The sequence below is a fragment of the Enhydra lutris genome, unplaced genomic scaffold (genome assembly GCF_002288905.1).
Source record: "Enhydra lutris kenyoni isolate GAN:26980312 unplaced genomic scaffold, ASM228890v2 scaffoldscaffold86, whole genome shotgun sequence".
In the NCBI taxonomy this organism is placed as follows: Eukaryota; Metazoa; Chordata; class Mammalia; order Carnivora; family Mustelidae; genus Enhydra; species Enhydra lutris.
In genome coordinates this window covers 974,448-999,592 of record NW_019154170.1, presented here as the reverse complement: position 1 = coordinate 999,592, position 25,145 = coordinate 974,448, and the positions used below count along the sequence as shown (strand labels likewise).

The 25,145-nt window shown below is 53.8% G+C and overlaps 1 protein-coding gene across 1 annotated transcript in view; it reads right to left on the bottom strand.

Moving 5' to 3' along the window:
- The window catches only part of LOC111161793 (ceramide synthase 4), a 32,012-nt gene extending 20,110 nt beyond the window's left edge, over positions 1 to 11,902 (bottom strand). The window contains exon 1 of the mRNA XM_022525753.1: positions 11,798 to 11,902. The gene's annotated coding sequence lies outside the window, so the exon portion shown is untranslated. The remainder of the gene's footprint in view (positions 1 to 11,797) is intronic.
- Between the last annotated feature and the right edge of the window lie 13,243 nt (positions 11,903 to 25,145).

Sequence of the window (25,145 nt, the reverse complement as noted above, 5' to 3'; positions counted from 1 at the left end):
GCTTTCTGCTCGGAGGGGAGCCTGCTCCCCCACCCTCTGCCTGCCTCTCTGGCTACTTGTGATCTCTGTCAAGTAAATAAATAAAATCTTTAAAAAAAAAAAAAAAGGAAGAAAAAAAAGAAAGGTGTCATGTGGGAGACGCTGGGCTGGGCTGGCTCACACAGAAGAGCATGCAACTCTTGGTCTCGGGGTCGTGAGTTTGAACTCCATGATAGGTATAGAGATTTTAAAAAGAAAATTAAATAAATAAATCAACTTTGGGGCATCTAGCTGGCTCTGCTGGTAGAGCCTGTGAGTCTTGATGTCAAGGTTGTAAATTTTAGCCCCAGGTTGGGTGTAGAGATTATTTAAAAGCAAAATCTTAAAAAAAAAAAAAAAAACAAGCGCCATCTGGAAATAGTGGTGCCATCAGCACAATGCTGTGAAGGGACTTAAGGCTACTAAGTAGCACACTTAAAAATGGTTAAAATGGTAATTTTTTTTAAAATGGTAAATTCTATCTTTTGTATGTTTTACCACAATTGGGAAAAAAAAACGGGCACAGTCTCAGTGACCTTTGGGACTATCAGAAGATCTAACAGGCCCAACAAGAGAAAAGAAGAAGAACGTGGCAGGAAAAAATATTTAAAGCCTATGAAGACTCTGTATTTTTTCCCACAGCTACATATATGTACATGAACTCACGGAAATAGGCCATAAGGATGTAGTCTATGCTCAGAGTTATTGCATCAGGAAGTCAGGGAAGGGAGGAGCTGGTCTGCTTGTTTTGTGATTCACTGATTTTTACAAGGAATGTTTCACAGCGACATAAATTTTTATTGATTTATTATTTTTTAAAATTTTATTTATTTGAGAGGTAAAGAGAGAGAGAGAGAGAGCAAGTGAGAACACAAGACCGGGGGAGGGAGAAGCAGAGTCCCTGCTGAGCAGGGAGCCTGATGCGGGGCTCGATCCTAGGATGCAAGGATCATGCCCTGCGCCAAAGGCAGCCACTTAACCAACTGAGCCACCAGGTGTCCTAATTTTTAAATTGTGGTCAAATACAAATAACATAAAAATATACCATCTTAACTCTTTCTGTGTGTACAGATCGGTGGTATTAAGTATGGTCGTATCATTGGGCAACCATCACCACCATCCGTCTCCAGAACGTTGTGCATTTTGTAACGCTGATACTCTGTCCCTATTAAACACTAACTCCCCACTCCTCCACCCCTGACCCTTGTCACCTCCACTCTGCTTTCTGTTTCTATGCATTTGACGACTCTAGGTCCCTCCTGTAAGAACTGTACAGTGTGTCCTTCTGTGTCTGGTGTCCCTCACAGAGCATAATGTATTGTATGTAGCAGGTGTCAGAACGTCCTTCCCTTTTTTTTTTTTTTTTTTTAAAGATTTTATTTATTTATTCGACAGACAGAGATCACAAGTAGGCAGAGAGGCAGGCAGACAGAGAGGAGGAAGCAGGCTCCCCGCTGAGCAGAGAGCCTGATGCCGGGCTCGATCCCAGGACCCTGAGATCATGACCTGAGGCAAAGGCAGAGGCTTAATCCACTGAGCCACCCAGGTGCCCCCGGAATGTCCTTCCTTTTAAGGTTGAATAAGATTTTAAGGTTGATAAGGTTTTAGGGTTGAATAAGAGTCTAGTGAGTGTAAACATTAAAGGTGACTTTTTAAACAGAAAATCATATTAGTACAAAAGGAAAATAAAGGTTTCTGCCGAGGGGGTGGTTGGTGGAGGAGATATGGGCTCAGAAGTGACATTAGCTGTCAACCAGCTCCCCACCCCAGCTCATCATTATGAAACCGATTCCCAAACACCATCATCCCCTCCAGCAATGCCACTACCCACTTTCCAGGGCGGAGACAACTGTGGGTTCCAGGTTGCACTCTGATGGCACCTTCTCCACCCAACCTGGTCTAACATGTGCCCTACTCTTTCCCACCAGCTGGCCACTGGGCCCCTCTGCCACTTCCTGGTGACGGCATAGATGGAGGCAGATTCAGGTACGGCCAAGGAGCCCCAAAAGCCAGGCTGCTTTCTGGGACAGCAGGCCTTGCCCACACCTGTAGCAGGGATTGCCCAACGTACCTGGGGTGCTGGTACTATGCCAGGTGCCACCCAGAGAGGTTTACCCACGGCAGGCCCTGTGCCAAGTGCCCTGCCTTCCTACCTCGGAAATCTTGTTAGACATGCCCTGAGGAAGATGCTATCGGCATACATAGTTCCTTTTTCCTTTAAGAAGAGAGAATGCGTGTGCGGTGGGGAAGGGGGGGGAGAAGAGGAGGGGCAGATGGAGAGGGAGAGACTCTTGAGAAGGCGTCATGCCCAGCACAGAGCCCCACACTGGGCTTGATCTCATGACCCTGAGATCATGACTTTAGCTGAAATTAACAGACACTCAACCCACTGAGCCACCCAGGTGCCCCAGCATCCCTATTTCATGGATGAACTGAGTCTCGGGGACCCTGAGTCATCTACCCAGGGTCACACAGCTGGCATCTGAACTCTGCTCTATACCACTAGGCATCCCAGCTGGACCCAGGCTCATGGAACCTCAGCTCCTCTGCAGCTCCTCTGGCATTCTTGGAAAGCAGAACCTGACTTTGAGCCCGGGCTCCACTCCATCTCCACCTGTCTGCTTTGCACTCTGCCTAGTTCCCTGGGGACACATGCCCCCCACTTCCATGGCTAATCACAGTGGCCAATTCTTTGTCTATGTATTCATGACCCCCCATTGCATATGGGACCCCTTGTCCGCCCCTCCTTCCAAGAGCTGTAGCGTCCTGGTGCCCCTCTCTGCTGTTTTGTCTCTAATCCACGCTGGTTTTCCTCCCCTTTGGCCCCCAATCCAGTCTTGGACCCCCAATGCCATCTGCTGTGCCTAGAAATCGCACGCGCCTGGGATCTGCCACGGGCACAGGCGCACGGTGGGTTTCCAATTCCCGCAGCTCCCAGGTGTCTCCCCCAACAAACCTGCTAAGCCAGGAGCACCTGACTGCTCCGTGCCCAGACACACCACGATCAAGATCAAGTCACCCTGCACCACAGTGTGCACTCTTCCTCCCAGGGCTTCTTGGCCAAGGTCCCACCTTCCACCCAGCCTTTGCAGACAGGAATCTGGGAGTTGTCCCGGAGTCCACTGCACACAGCCGGGCCGCTCGGCCCCTCCTCGCCTGCTGCCACGGTGTCCGCCTGCCACGTGACCACCGAGCAGGTCCCTTCCCACTCATGGCCCACAGCGACGCCCTCCCCTCTCATGTCACTAACTGGGGCTTCCTCCCTGGGCTCCCAGCCTCTGGGTTTTGCCCAGGCTGCCCTTCTAACCTAAGAATCACAGCCTTGGCTTGAAATCCTACAAACGTTTCTGCCCCCCACAGCACTGTGCCCGGGCTGTTCCCCCTTTCTGCCTGCCAAATGTCTTCCGCTTCTTCAAGACTCTGTTCTCACCCTCGTTGGCCAGGAAGCCCTGCCCAGTGTCCCTGGGCCGGACTGGGGGCCCTCCCCTCCATCCCTCCCACAGCCCGGTCACTGGTCGGCTCCAGCCTCTCCCATCTGCGCGCTACGCACCCACCAATCTCCTCCAAAAGGCTCGCTTTGTTTTTAAGCATGTTTATTTTCAGAAGAAACTTTCCCTCCCTCTCCTAAAGAGAAAGTCAATGTCACTGTCCAACAGTAGCCATAAGACAGATACAATGAAAACAAGATGACATTCAGTCCTGACCAGAGCTGGATACTGGCGAGGCTGCCAGTCTAGTCGGCCAGAGCTCTCCTGGTTTGAAGGGGAGGGTGGCAAGTGCCTGTCACCTAGGCCTTAAGGTACAGTGGGGGCGTGGGCGGCTCAGGCTGCGAGGTCTCCAGAAGGGAGCCAATTCTGTGACCCCTCCTTGAGCGTGGGCTGTCCTTGGGTTTCAAAGGTGACGGAAATGTTTCCCCAAGAGCTCCTCAGTGGCTGAGACAGAGCGGAGTAGGGACATCTTCAAGGGCAGGGGGGTTGAGGATGTTGGGGTGGGCAACTGATCTGGGAACTCCCTGCCTGGGCAGGAATTTGGGGATATGCAGCCCAGTGGTGGGTGGGGCCAAGAAGAGCCCTTGTGGGCGAATTCCAGATGTGGGACTCCGAGAAGGTGCCTTCTGAACACAAAAAGGGGTGATGATGGGGAAGGGCAGGGCCTCGAGGGATCTGGAGCCCCAGCACCCCCCCGGGCACTGCCTCCCTGCCCCGACTGCCATGCTTCTAAACGTGGGCCCACGCCCCTGTCCAGGTTCCAGATCACACAGCTGCCAACCGTGAAACCCAGGTCCACCTATTTGGGCAGATCTGCTCCTGGGGGGGTGGTCTCTGGCCAGCAGCCCCTTCTGTGAAACTCTCACCATCCTGTCTGCCTGCCTAGAAAGGGGATGGAGCCTGTGCGGGGTGCCTGTGAGCACTGGTCGCCTTCTGGGGGCCTGGGCTGGGGTCCCAAACCTCATGGGGTGAGCAGAGAAGGGCCCCTGCTGCCAGAATGCCAGGCTGTCCGTGGGCCCTTTAAGGACTAGAGGTGTTTGCGTAACTAGAGGCCAAGCTGCACTTCCTCTCTGATGATGACCATGACCAACCGTGGAGGGCAGCCCCTCCTCTCAGATGGGAAGCACACAGACTCAGCTGGGGGGCACAGGCAGGCTGAGTGCTCGTCCCCACCCTCAGCAGCACACAGCTCAAAGGACAAGCCTCCCCTCCCCATCCCCCCGACCTGGTCCCCCAGGGACCTCCTGCAGACACCACCCACCCACATCCATGGTTCTCAGCCAGGGTCCGTGGCCAGATTCCCAGGGTCCAGTTGGATTTCAGGAACATCACTCTAATGCAATCCCCGGATATCTCCTCGGCCTGAGTCACTATTCGCCATTCCTCCAACCCTTCAAAGTAAGTAGCCTGCCGGTTGTGGCTTCTAGGAAGCCTTCCCAGACTTCCGGGCTGCACCATGGGCTCTCCATTCCGTCTGCTTTATTTTGCCTTGTAACGATGTATCTCTATCTATCTTCCCAAAGAACGGGGCGGGGGGCTCTGGGAGGGCAATCAACGGGGTTCGATTCCTGGCTGTGTCCACTGTCAGCTCCAACTCAGGCCTCGGTTCCAACAAGACCTCCTCAGAAGACAAGACCCAGGTTACATCAGCACAGGTAAGGCAATGAAGAATGCCTTCACAGGCTACGAAGAAGATACTACTGACATGTACAAAGGGCAGCGCTTCCAGAATATTTCAGGAATAATAGAGGCATCCAGTCTGTGTGTCCTGGGCAAGAACGATTTACTCCAGATGAAAGCCAGTGGCTTCAAATGTCCACGTAGTAATGGTTTCTAAATATTCTCCGCCCGATCTCTAGGCAGTATTTGAGCAATGCTGTGCAAGTGACTTATGTACCGGTTGGATTTCCCAAGGTCCCGAGGCACGACCTCTTCACCTATTTCCAGAAGTTTAATCAGTGTGTTCATTTGGTCCTACCTCTACCGCCCAAGGTTGAAACAGGTTGAAACTGGTAAGCAGCTCCTGCCCTCTGGCTTGCTCCTGTCTCAATCCAGAAGTTACTGCAAGCATCTTTGACATGTCATCAATGCCAAAGCCAAGGCTCTGATGGGTACCCCCGGCCCCACGCTCCCTGGGAAGTGCTCTGAAAATCCGCAGCCCCAATGGCCAGCTTCAACGAACATGGGACCAACCACTCAGGTGTGTAAGCGAGAGACCTCGTTCCCTGAGCCCGTCCCACAGACTCTTGGATTTAATGAGCAATTCCTATTCCCTGCATCGCAGTATTTCTCAGGAGTTATATAAATTTCAGGGTGTAAAAAAAGGCTACAAGTGTCAAAATTCACCATTAGTCCTTTGCCAGGAAGAACGACCCTAGAGGAAGCACAGGCATGGGTATAACCTGGCACCCCCCCCCTCCCCCCGGGGAACCGCCTCAGTCTACAGACCTCCCAACTCTCAGTGGAGGAGAAACTGGACCTCGGTGTTAGAAATGAAGCATCCTAAAGGGTCATGGCATTTGCCCGGGGTTCATGGTATATCAAAAAAATTTCCTTCTTGGGGCGCCTGGGTGGCTCAGTGGGTTAAAGCCTCTGCCTTCGGCTCAGGTCATGATCCCAGGGTCTTGGGATCGAGCCCTGCATTGGGCTCTCTGCTCCTCGGAGAGCCTGCTTCCTCCTCTCTCTTCCTGCCTGCCTCTCTGCCTACTTGTGATCTCTGTCTGTCAAATAAATAAATAAAATCTTTTAAAAAAAATTTCCTTCTTATTCAAAAGTGAAAGGTTTGAAATCTATGAAGAGGGGAAAAAACGGGACCTCCTTAGAAAGGCTCTGCCCCCCTCCCCCCACTCTTAACACGTTTGTGGAAAATTCTAGGACTGTGTGGGGGAAAGTTCTAAGTGTCCTGCCTCAGGGTCTAAATTACCACCAACTGCTTCTGTCATCCACATTTTGCAGCTGTGTAAACTGAGGCACAGAATCACCCAAGGGCACAGAGGAGAAGGCAGGGGGCTGGGATTCAAAGGTTATTCCATCCGTCTCCAAAGGCTGCCTCCTTGTCATTGCTGCACACTGTGTGCCTGGAGCTGAGGTCCAGGACAGGGTGAGGGTTAGGGGTGGCAAATACTGTACATTTTATTAATTGATTTCACTATGCTCCATAGTGGAGAGAAAAACAGGATAGGGAAAAGAGATCAGGAATTGGGCAGCGGGGGCTGTGATTTTAAACGGGAAGGTCAGGATGGTCTCCTTAAGGTGATGCTTGGGGCGCCTGGGTGGCTCAGGGGGTTAAGCCTCTGCCTTCGGCTCAGGTCATGATCCCAGGATCCTGGAATCGAGCCCCGCATCGGGCTCTCTCCTCAGCTGGGAGCCTGCTTCTGCCTCTCTGTCTCTGCCTGCCTCTCTGCCTACTTGTGATCTCTGTCTGTCAAATAAATAAATAAAATCTTAAAAAAAAAAAAAAGTGATGCTTGAGGGGTGCCTGGGGGGCTCGGTCGGTTAAGCATCTGACTTCGGCTCAGGTCATGATCCCTGGGTCCTGGGATAGAGCCCCACATCGGGCTCTCTGCTCAGTGGGAAGCCTGCTCTGCACCCCAGCTGTTTCCCCAGCTTGCGCTCTCTGGCTCTCTCTCTGTGTCAGATAAATAATAAAATATTAAAAAAAAAAAAAAAAGGTGTTGCTTGAGAAAAGAGATGAGGAAGCCATGGGCATAGACCACTCCAGGCAAAGGGAACAGGCTGTGCAAAGGCCCTGAGGCTGGGCCACAGGCAGTAGCTTCAAGTGATCCAGATGAAGCCCACAGGGCTGAACAGAGGGGTATGTGGAAGACGTGAGGGCAGGGAGGTGACAGCCCTATATTAAAGCCCACCCCAGTCAACATCACCGATGGAAAAATGAGATCCAGAGGCTGAAGTCTGCAGAGCTTGTCCTGCCTACTCTCCCCTTCTGTCTCTGTCCTTGTCCCCTGAATCTAAGAGGGGAGTCATGGGTGCCTGGGTGGCTCAGTGGGTTAAGCCGCTGCCTTCGGCTCAGGTCATGATCTCAGGGTCCTGGGATCGAGTCCCGCATCGGGCTCTCTGCTCAGCGGGGAGCCTGCTTCCCTCTCTCTCTCTGCCTGCCTCTCTGCCTGCTTGTGATCTCTGTCTGTCAAATAAATAAATAAAATCTTTAAAAAAAAAAAAAATAATAAGAGGGGAGTCAGTCTCCCTCGCTCCAGCTGTAGCTCCATGGTGCCTACCAGGATCATTGCCATAGCTGAGCCGGGGCCAAAGGGAGCTGCCCTTAGGCGCACCCATCCCCAGTTTGGAGAGGGGTGGGGTGGGGAGAACAGTGGCAGCCACAGGGCCCTGGCTCAGCGGGACCACCGATTTCTGTTCCAGAGTCCAAGTGTCTGCATCCTCTCATTAAAGCATCTGAAGCTGCTAAGGTTTGGGGACACGCCTGGGTCAGTGGCGAGGGTGAGAAGGGGGACAAGATCCAGGCAACCAGGCCCTCGCCCACATGCATGCAGGGAGTGGGGGGCTGGGTCCTTTTTCCTCCACCTGAAAAGGGAGTGTTGGCAGGCTAATGGTGGGACCATCCTTGATATACAGTTGCATTGGTTTTTGCCACCTGCCATCTCTGTCCCCTCCCTGAGAGCATCCTGTTCCATATTGAGCTCTGTGCCCTGCCTGGCCTGTCCACCGCGTCACTGCTGCTGCCCACCCCCTCCTCCTGCAGTCTTCTCCCTGCCTCCGTACCCCCTACCTGTGCTCTCTCCCTGGACGCTTCACTTCCTCAGGGAAGTCTTCAAGGTCAGTGGAGCTCCCATCATGGGAAGGGGTAGACTTGCCCACCGGGAAAAGGGGTGGATTCTCTTCTTCCTCCTGCCAGCCTCCTGGGCCACCAGGGTTCCTGGAATGACCCCTGCACTTAGGGGACAAAGCACCCCGCAAACTGCAAAGCAATGGGGCTCCACCCTCTTACCCTTCAAGCCAGGACCCTCCCAGGGTCTGCTGTCGTTGGACTGGGCCCCCCTGAGACCTTCGCTCTCTTCATCTGCCCCTCTACCCATGCTCCCCCTTGCTCACTTCGATCCAGTCACGCTGTCCTCCTTGTTATACCTCCAACATGCCAGACCAGCTCCTGCCTGAGGACCTTTGCACATGCTGGTGCCTCTGCTTGGACGGCCCTTCCTCCAGATGTCCACCTGGCTCTTCCTCATCCAAGTTTCACACCCATATGTGCGGCATGTATAAATGACAGACACGGGGGTAGACAGAGGTGGGGGCAGGGAGGGGGGGACAAGCACAGGCTAGAGGGGCTCTCTCCAGGGTGTGGATGGCACGGGCTTGGCCCCTCCTCAGATTCACAGTCATGGGATCCTGGAGCAAAAGATGGGATTGGGAGCCCAAGATGGGGCAGGGAGAGAGTTGAGCTCCTGCGCATTCATTGTGGGGAACTGGTGGGACCGTCTCATATTAACAAAGGTATGAGGTCGAGATTGAAGGAGGAGAAAGACCTCCTCTATGCCACTCTGGTCTGAGCCCATTCAAAGTGTGGCAAAGAAAGGCCCATTCTGAATGGCTTGGGGTGGAGTGGGCAAGACAGCCAAGTAAGGGAGGAAGACCTCTCTCACTGAATTATTCAAGCAGAGGATTCAGAAATGCAGCTGAGCTGACCATTTCCTCCTTTTTGAAACCCTTGCTCCCTGGCTCCTGGCTTGCCACCTACTGTTTCCTTGTGCCCTCTCTCTGCCCAATTCCCCCCAGGTGGGGATGTCTCCCAAGCTCCAAGCTTGCTTCTTCAAAGCCCACCCTGCACCTCGCATCCACCTGGGTGTCTAGCAACATCACAATTTTCAGACGCACCTGAGCCTGCTCCCCAATAAACCACCTGCTCTCCAATCAGCCTCTGCTCCACCACCCCCACCAGCACTCTCTCCAGGATCCCAACACTTCTTCATCCCCACCTCCATCTGGACCAGTGAGTTGCTTCCGGGCTGGTCTCTTAGCTCCTCCACATCTCTGTACCCTGGTCTCTCTGCCCTGTTCATTCTGAATCATCCTTAGTAACCCACCAATGATCACCTCCTCCAAGAAGTCTTCCCTGGGGAGGCTCACCCCGGGATGAACCAGCCACACTCCTCCGGGCTCCCTCCCCCCAGACATCCAGGTATCTGGATGCTTATTAGCATTCAGGTGCTTATTAGCAGCCCCAAGCTGTGCTCACCTCTGCAGCTCACCTCTGCGGTGATGACTGCTATTAGTCCCATTTTACAGAAGCAGCTGAAGCAGGAGGTGAAGTCACTAGCCTGCGGGCAGGACAAGGTCAGAGGCAGCCTCCAGACAGCAGGAGAGAGGACAGCCTGTGGTGCCCAGATAAAAGGAGACTGTCCCCGGGCGCCTGCTTTCCTGTAGGTATCCTGAGGGTGGTGGGAGGCCCATTCCTGTCTCCCCCTCACCTCCTGGCCAACTAGCTCAGGGGCTCCTGTGCCGAGTGATCACTCCAAGCCAGGCGCTGGGCCAGCCAAACACTTTACACGCCTGACTCACTCCATCTGCAGAAGGCCCTGGTCTGGAGGTGGGCACAGTTACATAGCGCCCCCATTTCTCAGAGCAGGAAATGGGGGCTCATTACGCTGTGAACTCCTGCTGGCTCTGGTGCCCTCCCCCAGTCCCTCAAGGCCAGAGGCCGTCACTGGGATCAGCCAAGTCCTTTCCTAGCCAAGGCTTCCTTGGATCAGAACAACACTCCCAGGGATAGGTTCTACTGACCCATTTTACAGATGGGCAAACTGAAGCTTGGAAAACTTTCCCCGGAGGTCACGAGGCCAGTTCCACCACCAAGTGTCCCAGCTCATTTCTACCGCCTCTTCGCTCCCCTCTCAAGACACCTCCACTGGGAGCAGGTGAGCTGGGAAAGCAGGCAAGGAAGGTCCCAGCTTGGCCTGTGGGGACTCAGGTGTGCTGAGTGAGTCTCCTGGCACCCATGCCCCAGCCACGTTTATTCACGGCAGCTGCTCTTGGAACGGGCCTGAGTGGAGCCTGGGGACCCTGGGACCTTCAAAGGCAACCCCACACTCCAGAATGTCTTTCTCCCGAAGCCTCCCTAAAAGAGATTCAGGTCACTAGACTGGAGCCAGCTTGACCCCTGCACTGGGCGGAGGGAGACCTTGCCTGGGTGTGGAGTCCGTCTCCGGAAGCCTCCCCGGTCAGGTGGCATTTCACAGGTTTTGCAAGTCAGACTCAGCCACGACAGCCCCACCCCACCTGCGTCTCCCTCAGTTTCCCCATCTCAACAAGGAAAGGCCCGTGCGTACTCCCAGCTGCCAGCTCCAGAAATCTCCGCTCGGGTTCCTTCACGCCCCACTTCTGAGCAGGCAGGGAACACAGAGGATGTTCTTCTGCCAAAACGTACCCCTCCTCCCCGCGTCACCCCCTTTCCACCACCCCTTCCGGTGGGGGCCAAACCAGCAGCCTCCTGCCGGGTTTCCTCCCATCCCTCCCGCGCACAGCAGGGGCTCTTCCTAAGACACCGCAGAACCGGGTTATTCACTTTGCTCTGCGCCGCCCCCCGTGACCCCCCCAGACTTGAGAATGGAATCCACTCACTCCCCGCCATCTTCGAGGCGCGGGCCAACCTCTTCCCACCTCCAAGCCTCCCGCCCCGAGCTCCAGCCAAGCTGGCCTCTTTTCTGCCCTGCAAACACACCACGCTGGGCCCTGCCTCAAAATCTTGTCGCTTCCTGGGCCTCAAAAGCCCTCGCGGGCTGGTCCACTCAGGACCGGATGACACCCTCTCGGAGAATCGCTCCCTGACCCTTACTCCATCTCCCCGAGGTGTTGTCCTCCCCGCACTCGGCGCGGGCTGGAGTGATCGCAGCCTGTTTACACGGTGGCTAACCGTCTACGCAGCCCGGATGCGAGGTCAGGGCCCCGGCTGCATCCCAGGCGCGGGCACGTCGGTGGCGCCCAGCAGGTACCCCGCATGGTTTCCCTGGTGCCCGACCCACACTCGCGGCGCGCCGCTCGCATTCACACGCCCGGACTCCCCCGCGTCGCCGCGCCGGCTCGCCCCGACTCCCTCCGGCCCGTTTCGCAGCCTCGTCCCCGCGCTCGCGGCGCGCCGACCCTCGGGGAAGCGGATCTCTCTAGGGGCGGCGGCCCGGGCCTGGGACCGGATGGGAAGCCCCGAGAGGCCGTCCCGGGCGGGGTGATGGGGGCCGGGGCCGCCATGGCCGCGGAGGCGGGGCCGGGGCTCGCCGCGAGGGTGGCGTTTCCCGCGGCGTTCGGGGCGCGGGGCGCTCGCTTACCTGGGGGCACGGCAGGGGCGGGGCGGCGGACGCGGAGAGGAAGGAGCGCGCGCACCCCGCACGCGGCCGCCGGACTCTGCTCCCAGCGCGGCCTCTGCCGTGGGGCCCGGCGGTAGGCTGGGGTGGGGGGACCCGGGCGGGCCCTGGAGGGGCGGGGCCTGGGGGGGCGGGGCCGAGGCTGGCCCGGGCGGGACGCGGGGTCCTGGCGGGGTCCTGGCGGGGTCCTGGCGGGGCTCGGCCCTCTCCGCCAACGAGACCGATTGCTGGTCCCCAGCCCCGCGCCGCCGGCCGGGCCTAGCTCCGCCCCCCCCCGGCCCGCCCCCGACCCACCCCCGGCCCGCCCCCGAGGCCGGCCAGGAGGCGCGCTTGGCGGAGATCCAGCAGCCGGTCTTTTGCCTGCGCTTTATCTCTCGCCTTTGAACCCCGCGCGGCCCGCGCTCAGTCTGGCCCACGGTTCTGTTCCGTTCACGGCACGTCCGCCCGACCCCCTCCCAGGTTCCCTCTTCTGGCCTGGCTCTGACCCGCCCATCCGCATACCCACAGCGGACGCCCTGATCCGCGGGATCTCGCGGCGGGGCGTTGCTGGGGGACGCCCGCACTCCGTCTCAGGCCTAGAGGCCCCCTCGGGTTCCTCAAGCCTGGAGACGCCTCCCAGCTCGCAGGCCGAGACGCCCCAGTTCGTGGTTGTGAGGCCGAAGCGTGCGCAGGAGCCAACTGCGGGGTTGGGAGGTTGGGAGTGGAGGAGGTCAGCCAGGCAGACCCTGGTGGGGGGCGGGGGTCAGGAGGTAGAGCTGTGGAGAGAGGCAGCGTGGGTGGTGACGCGGCGTAGCCCGGGACCCTCTCTTGTCGGGTGCAAGCGAAAGTGACCCAGGATCAGCAGCGCCCCAGAGCGGGGAGCCCGGGCCAGCCTCCAAGGGAAGACAATGCTGGACGAGACAGAGGAGGTCTGTGAACCCCTGTGTCCCACCTGGGGGGCTCATGGTCCAGCTGCTCCGGGCTGAAGGGAAGGGGTTCCAGAGCGGCTAGGCTTCCTCTTCTGGAAAAGGGGCTTCACCTTTGGACAACAAGCCTCTCCTTGAAGCAGATCCAGGGCAGGTAGGGGAAGGCCCCACCTTCTTGGCTGTGGGGCCCCAAGCAAGTTGCTTCACATCGCTGAGGTCTGATTTCTACACGTGGGATAGCTAACCTGCGCCTCCCAACCCAACTTTGTGTCTTTCGCACCTGCTGTTTCCTCCACCAGACTGTGATTTCCTTTTTCAAATGTGTGCATCCTTCTCCTTCAGGCCTCAGGGCCCTCTGCAGAGCACCCCACACCGCTACCCCCAAGAGCTCCTTTGTGCATCGGGGAGAGGAAGGGCCATAAAGCTGCTTTATGGCGTTTAAGGAAACATCGCCTTGCGCCTGTGGGTGCTCGGAGCCCAGCAGCTGTTTCTATTCATAGTAAAGGGAGACATAGTGGAATGGGGGAGTCCAGACCCCAGGAGAGAAGCAGCAGATCCCTGGAGAAGTGAAGGGGGAGGTCCCTGAGAGAGATGTGGGCCGAGGTCAGAGAGAGATTTCCGGCGGGAGGTGGGGTGGCTGGAGGGAAGGGTTAGCCGGCAGGAAGAGATGCTGGCTGAGCTTTTTGCCTTTGGGCTGCTGCTTGGCTGCTTTATGTCCTCCTTCCCCTACCCCCACCCCATGGGTGAGCATGGAGTATTCAGGATGGGCTTCCTAGAGGAGTTGACCTCTGAACCTGCGAGGTGAATGGAGCAGGGCATTAAGCCGAGTTAGGGTCCAGAGGTGAGTGAAGAAGAGAGGACAGCCACCAAAGGCGCTCCAGGGCTCTTCCATGAGAGACACAGTCAGACTTCATTTTTGACTCTGCGGTGGGTGCTTCTGCGGCCCAATGGGGGAGGGGGGTGCCGACAGGGGAGAAAGGAGGGACTCCAGAGGGATGTAGTGGTAAACTGGCCAAGGCTCTGGGCATCAGGGGAGGCTGGGACCTGGTTGGCAGGAGCGAAGAAATGGGAAGCCCATTGTGGGGTGTCTGGGGAGGGGCAGCAGGGACCCTAGGGAGGCCCAAAGCTGGGACCTGAGGGAGACAGGAGGAGCCCCTTGCCTTTCCTCCAGGTGTCCACACCTTTTGCGCTTGAATGGGGGGCAGAAGGGTAGGACCAGGGCAGCAGAAGCCCTGATCCAGGTGGAAGAGGCTAGACTGTTGACTGAGACTATGGAGAAGGGGACCACGAGCCAAGCAAAGCAGGTGCCCCTAGAAGCCGAAAACACGTTCTCCCCAAGAGCTTCCAGAAGGAATGTAGCCCTGCACACACCCTGACTTTAGCACAGGAGACCTGTTTGGACTTCTGAGCTCCAGAACTATCAGATAAATGTGTGTTGGTTTTTTTTTTTTTTTAATGTGTGTTGTTTTAAGCCACCAAATGTGTCATCGTTCATCACTGTTGAAAAGGAAACTCACACAGACCCCCATCCTCCCATCCAGAGACCTACCTGATTGCGCTCTCAGGAACCCCTCCCCCAACACACACATCTGCACTCCCTTTCCAAATCAGCAGCCTGGGGCCCCACCCAGGTCAGACCCCCCAATCCCCCCCCAGCCATCTGCCCCCACATCACCCACCCCCTCCAGACCTCTGGTCCCCTCTGGTGGTCTCCAGGGCTGCTGCACCCTTGTTCCAGCAGGGTGAGGACTGAAATCCCAGATGTCTGTTTGTCACTGCCTCTCTGTGCCCTGCACTGCCCAACTCATGCCAGGCCTGTTGCCCCAGGCCTGTGGCTGACTGTCCTCCCTGGCCCAGCCTTTGCCAGTTAAGACTTCCGTTCACAATGGCGGGGGGGGGGGGGGCATGTTTGTGCTGTGTGACCTCGGCTGGGTGATGCAGCCCCTCTGAGCCCCGTGGTGTGCTCATCTGCGGAATGGAGGTTAACCAGACCATCTGGGGGGCAGATACATGGAGGGACCTCTGTCTCCATGCTTCTCCATCCAAATGGCCTGAGCCAGGGCTGGGGAGTGTTACGAAAGGTGGGATGGGGCGTGGAGAAGACTTTGCACTGATTGTTCCTTCTGCCTGGAACAACATTGCCTGTGAGTCCTCCCTCCATCCCTTGGGTCTTTAGTGAAAGGTTCACCCTGCACGACCCATCCCACCGTCTCCTTGCCGTCCCCCTCCCCAGCTCTCTCTCCTCAGCCCTCCTCCCTCTTGGGTTTTATATCCTGTGCCTGATGGCTGCCCCCAGAAAATGTTCACCCCTCAAGGCTGGGGGGGGGTGGTCCATTTTGATCCTTTGGTGACTGTAACGCCAGGAAGGGGGCCTGGTACACAGTGTCTCACAGATGGTCTTGAAGGGCGGGGAGAATGGGGAGAGGCAAGGTGAGAAATGAAGTCTGTCCAGGAAAGGCTCAGAAGGGAGCCTGCTGGGTGTGTCTGTGAGTCTGTGTGTCCTTGTCCATGTGCCTCCAGGTCTGGGTCTCTGTGTGTTTCTGTGTTTCTTTGTGTGTTTGTGTGCAAGCATCTGAGCATGGACGCAAGCAGCCTCAACTTCTCTGGCTGCCTGCAGGGGTGGGGACACGGGAGGGAGGAAGATGTGCTTTTCTCCCTGGAGCAGCTCTGTCTTCTTCTAATTCTGCTGCTGCCTCTCCAAGGGCCCTCCCAGCTCCCCAGGGGCAGCAGGCTAATCCTCTTGAGTTGAGGATGCAACATCCCCCCACCCCCAGCCCCGCTGGCCTGAGGTTCCCAGCAGTCAGGCAGGGAACAGCATGACTGCGTTGACTCCAGGCACACACGCTGGGAGCTTTACAGAGGTGAACATCTCCAACCCTGTCTGTGAAGCAAGTGCATTTAAAATTCCCATTTCACAGATGAGGATGCAAGCCCAGAGTGGTGCAGTTAGCTGCCCAAGGCCACACAGCCAGAGAGGGGGCAGTTTTGAACTCAGCTCCTCCTGACCTCTTATCCTCCGCCAGCAACCCCCCTTTTCTTTCCCTTTGCGGGGTTGGAGGCACCCAGGTGGGGACACAGAGGATCCTCACCCTGCCTCAGCCCTGGCAGACACACACCTCTCATTCCCTCACTCACTGTCCATACTTCCCTATCCCAAGGGCTGGCCTGGCCCCCTGGGGGTGATGGGAAAGGGCCCCCACACCTACCTTCCGGGCTCCTGGGTCATTGATTCCTGCCTTCCCCCCTCCACCCCACCCCGACACTCCAAGGGCATCCAGGAAGCTCTCTTTTCTCCCAATCCCCACCTGCATGCCCGCAAGGTCTGTACAAACCGGCAGATAAAACATCCTGGGCCTGGAGGTGCTGTGACCAGCCATCCAGTGTGGCCGGGACACGGGGCTTCCAGTGCTGGCACCAGACGGTCCTGAGCAAACTGAGGTGCTTGGTCATCCTGGTGGGAGGTGAGGGTACTTGCCCTCAGTGACACAGCAAGACTTGGAGCCCCCATGTCAACACCTGCAGATTCAAGACAACATCCCCTCTCCTGGATTTGATTAGGAGGAAATTGAGTACTATTTCATTGTATTTTAATTTTTTTTTGAGATTTTATTTATTTATTTGAGAGAGAGAGAATGAACAAGAGAGAGCATGAGGGGTGGGGAGGGGCAGAGGGAGAGAGAGAAGCAGGCTCCCCACAGAGCAGGGAGACCACTCACCCTCGGGGCTCCATCCCAGGACCCTGAGATCATGACCTGAGCTGAAGGCAGACGCTTAACCCATTGAGCCACGCAGGCGCCCCTTTATAAGTCTTTTTAAGATAGGAGATGACAATCTCTGGTTTGCATTGAAATGTTTTTCCTTTGGAACAGTTAGTACATAACATTCAAATGCTGGGCAAGGGTTTACTAGGACCAAGAGTCCTCCTACCCTGTCTGTCTCCCAGGTCCCCAGCTCTGCTCCTAGAGGCTCAATAAATTGGTTCAGCTTCCTGAAATTAGTTTTTGTGTATAAATGTATACCTTCTTTTTCTTCATTTTTTTTGCACTTTTAATTTTTTTTTAAGATTTTATTTTTTAAAGTAATCTCTTCACCCAGCATGGGGCTCGAACCCACAACCCCGAGATCAAGAGTCACGTGTTCTCTTGATAGAGCCAGCCAGGCACCCCCTCTACTGTAACATTTTTAAGTCCACAGCTCAGGGGCATTAAGAAGATTCAAGCACCATCCCCACCATCCATCTCCAGAACTTTCTCATCTTCCTGGACTGAACCTCTGTCCCCATGAAACACTGACTCCCCACCCCCAGGTTCAGTCCCTGGCTTCCACCATCTACTCTGTGTCTCTGTGAACGTACCCATTCGAGGTATCTTATATGAGTGGAATTAGTTGGTATTTGTCCTTTCGTGTCTGGCTTAGTTCGCTTAACATAACGTTTTCAAGGTCCATCCATGTATCAGAATTTTATTCTTTTTCATGACTGAGGAATATTTCATTTGCGGATGGACCACATCTTCTTTATCCATTCATGTGTCGATGGACACTTGGGTTGTTTCACCAGCCGGCCACTGTGAGTCATGCTACAGGGAACATGGGGGTATGGGACCTCTTGGAGTCCTTGCTTTCCAGGGATACCCAGAGGAGGAGTTCCTGGCTCGTGCGGTAAAACTAGATTCAACTTTCTGAGAAAACGGAACCTTGTTTTTTTTTTTTTTTAAGATTTTATTTATTTATTTGACAGAGAGAAATCACAAGTAGGCAGAGAGGCAGGCAGAGAGAGAGGAGGAAGCAGGCTCCCTGCTGAGCAGAAAGCCCGACGTGGGGCTTGAACCCAGGACCTGGGATCATGACCTGAGCCGAAGGCAGCGGCTTAACCCACTGAGCCACCCAGGCGCCCCGGAACCTTGTTTTTTATTAATATTCCTGGGTGTTCCTTGATACCAATAGATGAAGAGGTCTCTCTCTCTCTTTGAAAGGGAGGGCGTTTTATTTACTTATTTATTTTGATAGTAGGTTTAGAGATATAACTCATATGCCATTTAATTCCCCAATTTACAGCGTTCTTCAGGTGGTGGGTTTTTAAGATAGTCACAGAGTTGGGAAGCTATCACCACCTGGGTATTTTGTTTGTTTGTTTTTAAGTAAGCTCTACACCCAGCCTGGGGTTTGAACTCATGATCCCGAGATCAAGAGTCGCGTGCTCTAACAAGTGAGCCAGCCAGGTCCCCCATGGCATTGCTCTTTCTAAGGGAACCAGTCCCCTCCTTTGAGGACCAGTGTAATGAGGACCCTGGTGCAGAGGTGATTCTAGCCAGTGATGTTAAGGTGATGTCAAGCCATACATCCCCAGAAGAAGTGCCAGTCAGAGGGTGTCAAAGGTAGATTTTTTTCCAAAGGTAGAATTTTGCCTCGTTTCCCCACTCTCCACAATAGCAGCTCTATCAAGTTTTGCTAATCTGAGAAATTAACAATAATGGAGTTTGCATTTTTAATTGCTTTAGGTGAGGCTGAGCATCTCAGTTTTTAAAATATTTTATTTATTTATTTGACATAGAGAGAGAAGCAAGAGCGAGCACAGGCAGACAGAGTGGCAGGTAGAGGCAGAGGGAGAAGCAGGCTTCCTGCCAAGCAAGGAGCCCGATGTGGGACTCGATCCCAGGATGCTGGGATCATGACCTGAGCCGAAGGCAGCCGCTTAACCAACTGAGCCACCCAGGTGTCCCGCATCTCAGTTTTTAAAAAAATTATGGGAAAAATACACCTAGGAGCTTTTATTTTATTTTTTTTTAAAGATTTTATTTATTTATTTGACAGAGATCACAAGTAGGCAGAGAGGCAGGCGGCGAGGGGGCGGGAAGCAGGCTCCCCGATGAGCAGAGAGCCCGATGCGGAGCTCAATCTCAGGACGCTGGGATCACGACCTGAGCCGAAGGCAGAGGCTTTAATCCACTGAGCCACCCAGGCACCCCATACACCTAGGAGCTTTTAAAAAAATATTATTTATTTAAGTAATCTCAACTCCTGATGTGGGGCTTGCACTCACAATCCTGAGATCAGGGTTCACATGGTCCCCCAACTGAGCCAGCCAGGTGCCCCAAAGCTCTTTTCAGTATTAAGGAAATGACTCTATATTCTCTGATACAAGCTGCAATATCGTTCCCACCCCCACCCCCACTCCCCATTTGTTGTACTTTTACCTTGTTTATAATGTTCTCTCCCCGTGTGTCTATTCGGATTTTTAAGAAGCTGGACTCAGCTTTCTTTCGCAGCTTTTGTGTTTAATTATTTTTCTTAGAAAGACCTTACCTATTCTCAAATTACTATTTTTATGAGGTCCCCATGTGCTTTTTCCCCTCGTACTTTTATGATTTTATTTCTCACATGTAAAACTTTGGCCCCTCAAGAATTTATACTGAGGTAAGGTGTGAGGTAGGGATCCAACTTATTCTCCCGGTTGTCCCCGCAGTATTCCAGGAATCAGCCATCCTTTAGATGTGCGATTTGGGAGCTGGCTAGGGCCGTCCCATCTGCAAGGAGGGTAGTTGTAGGATGTAGAGGGAAGCTAGAGTTGTCACAACACGAAAGCTGTTTATTACTAAATTGATGATTTAAGAAATCAGACCCCACTTCAGTCTCTAGGATTATATCAGCACCAAGCCGCACCCACGGAACATGATTTTTTTTTTTTTTTTTTTTTTTTGGTGGGGCGGAGGGGATCAGTTGTTCTCTAGTTGTGGGATGTTGTAAACATTCCCCCAAATGAAGTTTGTTTGTTTGTTTCCCCCCAAAACGACGTGAACACAATGCAAGTCTATTGCAAAATGATATGACCAGTCTGGCAACCTGGTGGGATTTCATGTGGTGAGAGAAAGTGGCTGTGGGCAGGGACCAAAACACAGGTGAGTTTTCCACCGAGGAGGGATGGGTGGTGGGCTGGAGGAATAAATAAACACGGAGAAAGTGCTCATTGGTCAAGGCAGGACAGGCTGCTCCGGGGAGAGTGACTCAGACATTAGATGGATCAGACACAGACCCCTGTCTGGTTTCCTGAGGCCGCCATAATGGAGTTCCATGTCCAATATCAAGGGATCCATAGTGCCCTTGATATTGGACCCACAGTGCCCCCTCCAACAGCTCCAAGGAAGGCTCTTTCCTGCCTCTTCTAGCTTTCATGGCTGCCTGAAATCCTTGGCATTGCTTGTCTTGTAGACATGTCATTCCGGTGCCTGCATTTCCCTCCTCTCCATGTCTCTCTGTCCAAACTTCTCCTGTGAGGTCCTCGGATTAAGGGCCCACTCAATTCCAGGGTGACCTCACCTTGATTTGATTGTATCTACAAAGATCCTATTTCCAAATAAAGGTCACATTCCCAGGGTGTCTGGGTGGCTCCATCATTAAGTGTCTGCCTTTGGATCAGGTGGTCAGGTCATGATCCCAGAATCCTGGGATCAACCCCTCCCCACCCCCCCCCCCCCCCCCGGCCCCGCCCCGCAGGAGGCTGCTTTTCCCTCCCCCCCTCTCCCTGCTTGTGTTTTCTCTCTCTCTCTCTCTCTCTCTCTCTCTCTCTCTCTCTCTCTCGCTGTCTCTCTCTCTGTCAAATAAATAAATAAAATCTTTAAAAAAAAAGTCACATTCCCAGATACTGGGAGTTAGGACTTCAACATATCTTTCTGGGGGACACAATTCAAGCCACAATACCCTCCAAGCATTTTTGTTGTGTTTTGTGCTCTCTCTCTCTCTCTCTGTCTATTTTCTCCTCCAATGACTCCAGAATCCTACTGCAATATTAAATGTAAATTATGAAATACAATTTGGTGGGGGGAGGAAACGCCCTTCCAAAAAACCCCCAATGAATTAATTTCTTTTTTTGTTTGAAGAATTAGCCTGTAGCGTCAACTGAAGCTCACATCTTGTTTACTCTAAAGTAGAATGAATTCCTTGTCATAATTTGTACTCTGTTTTCAAAAGACACAGTTCCTTCCAATCAACCCTTTTGTTTCTCACTTTGGCCTTTTGGTGCCAGTGTTCACTGGAGGGGCTTTTCTCTGGGACCAGTGAGCCAAAGCTGTTGAAGAGGCCCGTTGGTAATTCCAGGTCAATGGGCTGGGTGTGTGATGGGGGACATTGGGTGGGCACGAGATGTTCAGGACATGGGTAGGAGGTCACGGTGATCTTCCCAAAGACAGAATGTCCCTCAGCTGAGGGGACAGGTAGGCAGAGATGCAGGGGGCTGGGAAGCAGGGCGGTGGCGGGGGAGGTCCCTTGAAACAAAAGTCCAATGTGACCTGAGAGGGGGCAGCCTGAGAGAGTCATGGGTAGGTCTGGACTGCGCCTCGCATGATATCCCTCTCTGACTGGCTGGTCAGGTGGGTGACCCTGAGTGGGGGGCATGGGGCAACAGGAGACTTGGTGGGACAGTGCCCCGTTGCAGGGGAGAAGTCCTAATGTCTGTGAGAGGGATGCATTGGAAGCTCGCTGTGTCTCTGAGCTGGAGAGGTGTGGTCCCTGGTGTCCACTGCAGGCAGAGTCGTGGGAGGGCAGGACACCTGTGGGTGACAGTCCCCATGGGTGGGGACAAGAGGGGAGGCTGCGGAGAAAGGTTAGGCCTAACTGCAAGGGGCCACCGGCCGGGGCTTGTCCTGCCTGTCTCCCAGGGCTGGTGGAATGGGCCGCCCTCTGCACACAGGCAGCAGAGGCCATGGGGCAGACTTGCTGGAACTTGGCCTCTAGATCCTCCTGGGTCAAGAACAGCACGGAGACTATCCGAGAGGAGGCGTGGGAGGGGAAAACATCATTTATTGACCATTTCCCAAAGGCAGGGCATGTCCTCGGCTTCTTGCCTATTTAAAGTAAAAACACCCGCAAAAAAAACTGTCCCGGGATGCTTGGGTGCCAGACGTTATTTTAAATGACTCATCGGACCCTTCCGTGGCCCTGTGAGGGGGGCACGCTTATCTTCTTTCGCAGGCCAGGAAACTGAGGCACGGAGACCTCGGGTGCCGGCCCCCCGTCACACAGCATGTGAGCACTGGAGCCCAGCGAGTCACGGGTGCCTCCGCAAAGCTAGCCGCCCTGCGTGAAGCCTGCCAGGGCTCGGTTCTGGGGAAGAGTGGGAGCCGGAGACCCGCTGGGCTCAATCTCCCAAGGCCCGCGGGAGTGCTGGGGGCGGGGCTGACCTGACTCCACCTCCCCGGAACTTTCCCCGCCCCCCGCCTCCCCTTCTGAACCTGCTACAGGCTTGTGCGGGGGCGGGGCAGCGCAGAGTCTTCTGGAAATGCGGGGGTGGGTGAGGAAATCGAGAGTAGGAGAGGCAAAACCCTGGTAGGGGGCTGGAGACGTGGCGGCTGCTGGGAAAGAAGAGGGGCAGTGTCCATGCTCTGAACCTTTGGGGTCCCTGTCTTGTCCTTCCCCAAGGGGCGGGGCGGAGCGGAGCGGGGCGGGGCGGGGCGGGGGTGTGGGGCACAACCTTCTGGCGGAGATCTGGGCTTTCTCAGTTCTCCCCCCCCCCCCCCCCGCAGTAATCCCTGGGTGGCTCAAAGGGTGTGGGGGCTTTTCCTGGAGGAAAGGACCTGGAGGGGTGAGCCAGTAAGCTTTTGCATATTACTCAAAGCTTTCTCTCGTATTTTGCAAAACCCAGTGTGCTTTGGAGCCGAACCTCAGAGGGCAAGAGTGTGTCATGCCAGCCAAACAATCCGGCAAAGAGGAAAGCAGGTGCCAAGGCCTGGAGGTTTGAAGCAGCGCATTTGGGGCTGAAGGTTAATTTGATGGCGCAAGGAGTAGTGAAGGAAGGTACAGGTGAGAGGACAAAGCAGGACCAGCGCCAAGAAAGTCCTTAAAGACTTGGATCTAACCTTGGGGGCCATAGGGAGTCATGGAAGGGTTTAGACCAGGGAGGGACACAGTATCACCCGAATGCCCTAGAGATCCTCTCTAGCTGTTGTCTGGAGGTGGCTGGGGAGAGGGGAGAGGTCAGAGAAGTCACCCAGTGCAGAGCTGAACAGGGCAGAGGGGTTGAAGAGGAGGATTTTTAACTTTGAGAACCTTTTACTTAAATAAAGCACACATACAGAAAACGTGCACAAGTTACAGATGTTGGGTTCATGTAGCCAGGATGCAGATCCACGACAGAGTACCGCCAGCCCCTCAAAGCCCATGCTGCATCTCCTTCCCTTCACGTCCACCCAAGGTAACCCCTAACTTGACTTTGAATAGCATATGATCCCTTTGCCTGTCCTTTGGACTTCGCATAAAGGGAAGCAGGCTGGCCATTCCCTTTATGCCCGGCAGTGTGCGGTTGGATTTGCCCACGTTGTTCCAGGTTGAGGTCTGTGTTCATTGTCATTGTATAGCAGAGTTTCTCAACCACCACTGACATCTGGGGCTGAATAATTCTTTGTTGGCCACACACGGCAGGAAGCTGAGCAGCATCCAGCTTCTACCCATGAGATGATGACCGCACACCTCTCGGAGCCACAACACCATAAATGTCCCCAGACACAGCCAAATGTCAAAATCACCCCTGTAGAGAATCACTGTTTTTTTGTGTGTTTGTTTGTTTGTTTGAGAATCGCTGTTTTATAATATTCCATTTTGTCAAGTTACCACAATTGATGGACCTATCCTTTGGCTGGACGTAGAGGTGGTTTCCAGTGTGGGGTTATCATGAGCAGGAGGGTTATGAACTCAAGTTTGCATTTCTGTTGAGTTTATCCCTACCAATGACAGCACCAGTGTTTAATCAGTTTTGTGGAGTTTTCCAAAGCAGTGTAGAAACAGAGTTGGTGTTGTCTTTCTCACGTTAGCCATTCTGGTAGGTGTGGTATGAAATGGTGTTTTGGGTTTAATGTGCATCTCCCTGTTGACTCATGATGTCAAGCATATTTATAACCTATTGGCCATTTGGAGATTACCTTTTGTGAAGGGCCCATTTTTATTCCTTTGAAGTTTCTGCCTTCTTCTTATTGGTTTGTAAGAGCTCTTTATATATGGTGGACATATGCTGGCATAAGGGCCACCTTTATTTTTGTCCCTCTTGTCCCTCTGCCCCCCCCCATCATACTGATGCCTCCCAGCTGTGTTGGCCATCAGGTCACACTCCACTCTGATGACCCCACTGGCCCATCAGTTGGCAGCAACCTGATTTCTCTGGCCACTGCAGGGAGACACACACGAAAGACACAAGTACCCAGAACAAAATCACTGTACTCTCCATAGGGAAAGCCACTTCCATAATCTGTATCTACCTTCCTGGGAAGAGACAGAACTGTAAACAACATATAGAACTATTGTGTGTGTTTTATATGATTTATATAAATAGTATATCACACTGAATTATCATTGCACAACTTTTTTTCACTCACCAGTATGTTTTTGAGATACATTTATGTCCAGATAGAGATGAGAGGAGAAACTATTTATTCCTTCTTCACTCCTATATGATATTCCATCATAGGACCATCCTCCTTTTCATTTCTCTACTCCTCCATGGGTGCACATTCCAGCAGCTTCTAACTTTTCACTTTTCACAGCACTGCAATAAAGTCCTCATATCTGGCTCCTTGGCACCTCTCAGAAGTCATTTTTTTTTTTTTTTTTAATTCACCATCCACTTTTCCTGCTGCCTCTACAGTGAATGGTTCCATTTTGTTGGTCATTTGGAGATGACCTTTTGGGAAGGGCCCATTTTTCCTTTGGGGTTTCTGCCTTTTTTTCTTGTTGATGATTTGCAAGAGCTCTTTATATATGCTGGATACAAGTCATTTGCCAGATGCTTTTACAGCAAGTTATTTTGGAAGAAGTTTTGGGAGGCATTCAGGAGGTAAAGTCAATAGACCTAGATGGCTTGGTGGAGGAGAGGGAGAAGCAGGAACAGAGAATGCTGCCCCAATCTCTGGGGCCATTGCTGAGGTGGGATCCTAGAAGGAGCCACAGGTGAGGCAAGTGCTGGTGGATCGGCAGAGTCCACAGAATTTGTCCTGCAGCTCTGCAGACAATATGGGGTATGATGAAGCAGGCCCTTCCCTATGAGGTCCGGGGTCCACTGCAGACCTTGGAAATCATGTGAGAGATAGGGAGTCTTGTGCCTTTTTCTTTTTTTTTAAGTTTATTTATTTATTTATTTATTTACTTAAGTATTCTCTACACCCAGTGTGGGGCTTGAACTCACCACCCCAAGATCAAGAGTCATAGCTCCTCTGAGCCTCCAGCTTACAGAAGGCCCAGACATACCAACTCTTGATGCGGAGCACGAAACAGGAAAGGGTCTTGTGGGCTAGCTGTGGATGGCTGAAGATCTGACATATGATTTTCTTTTTCTGCATTTAAAAATTTAAAGAATAGGGGCACCTGGGTGGCTCAGTGGGTTAAGCCGCTGCCTTCGGCTCAGGTCATGATCTCAGGGTCCTGGGATC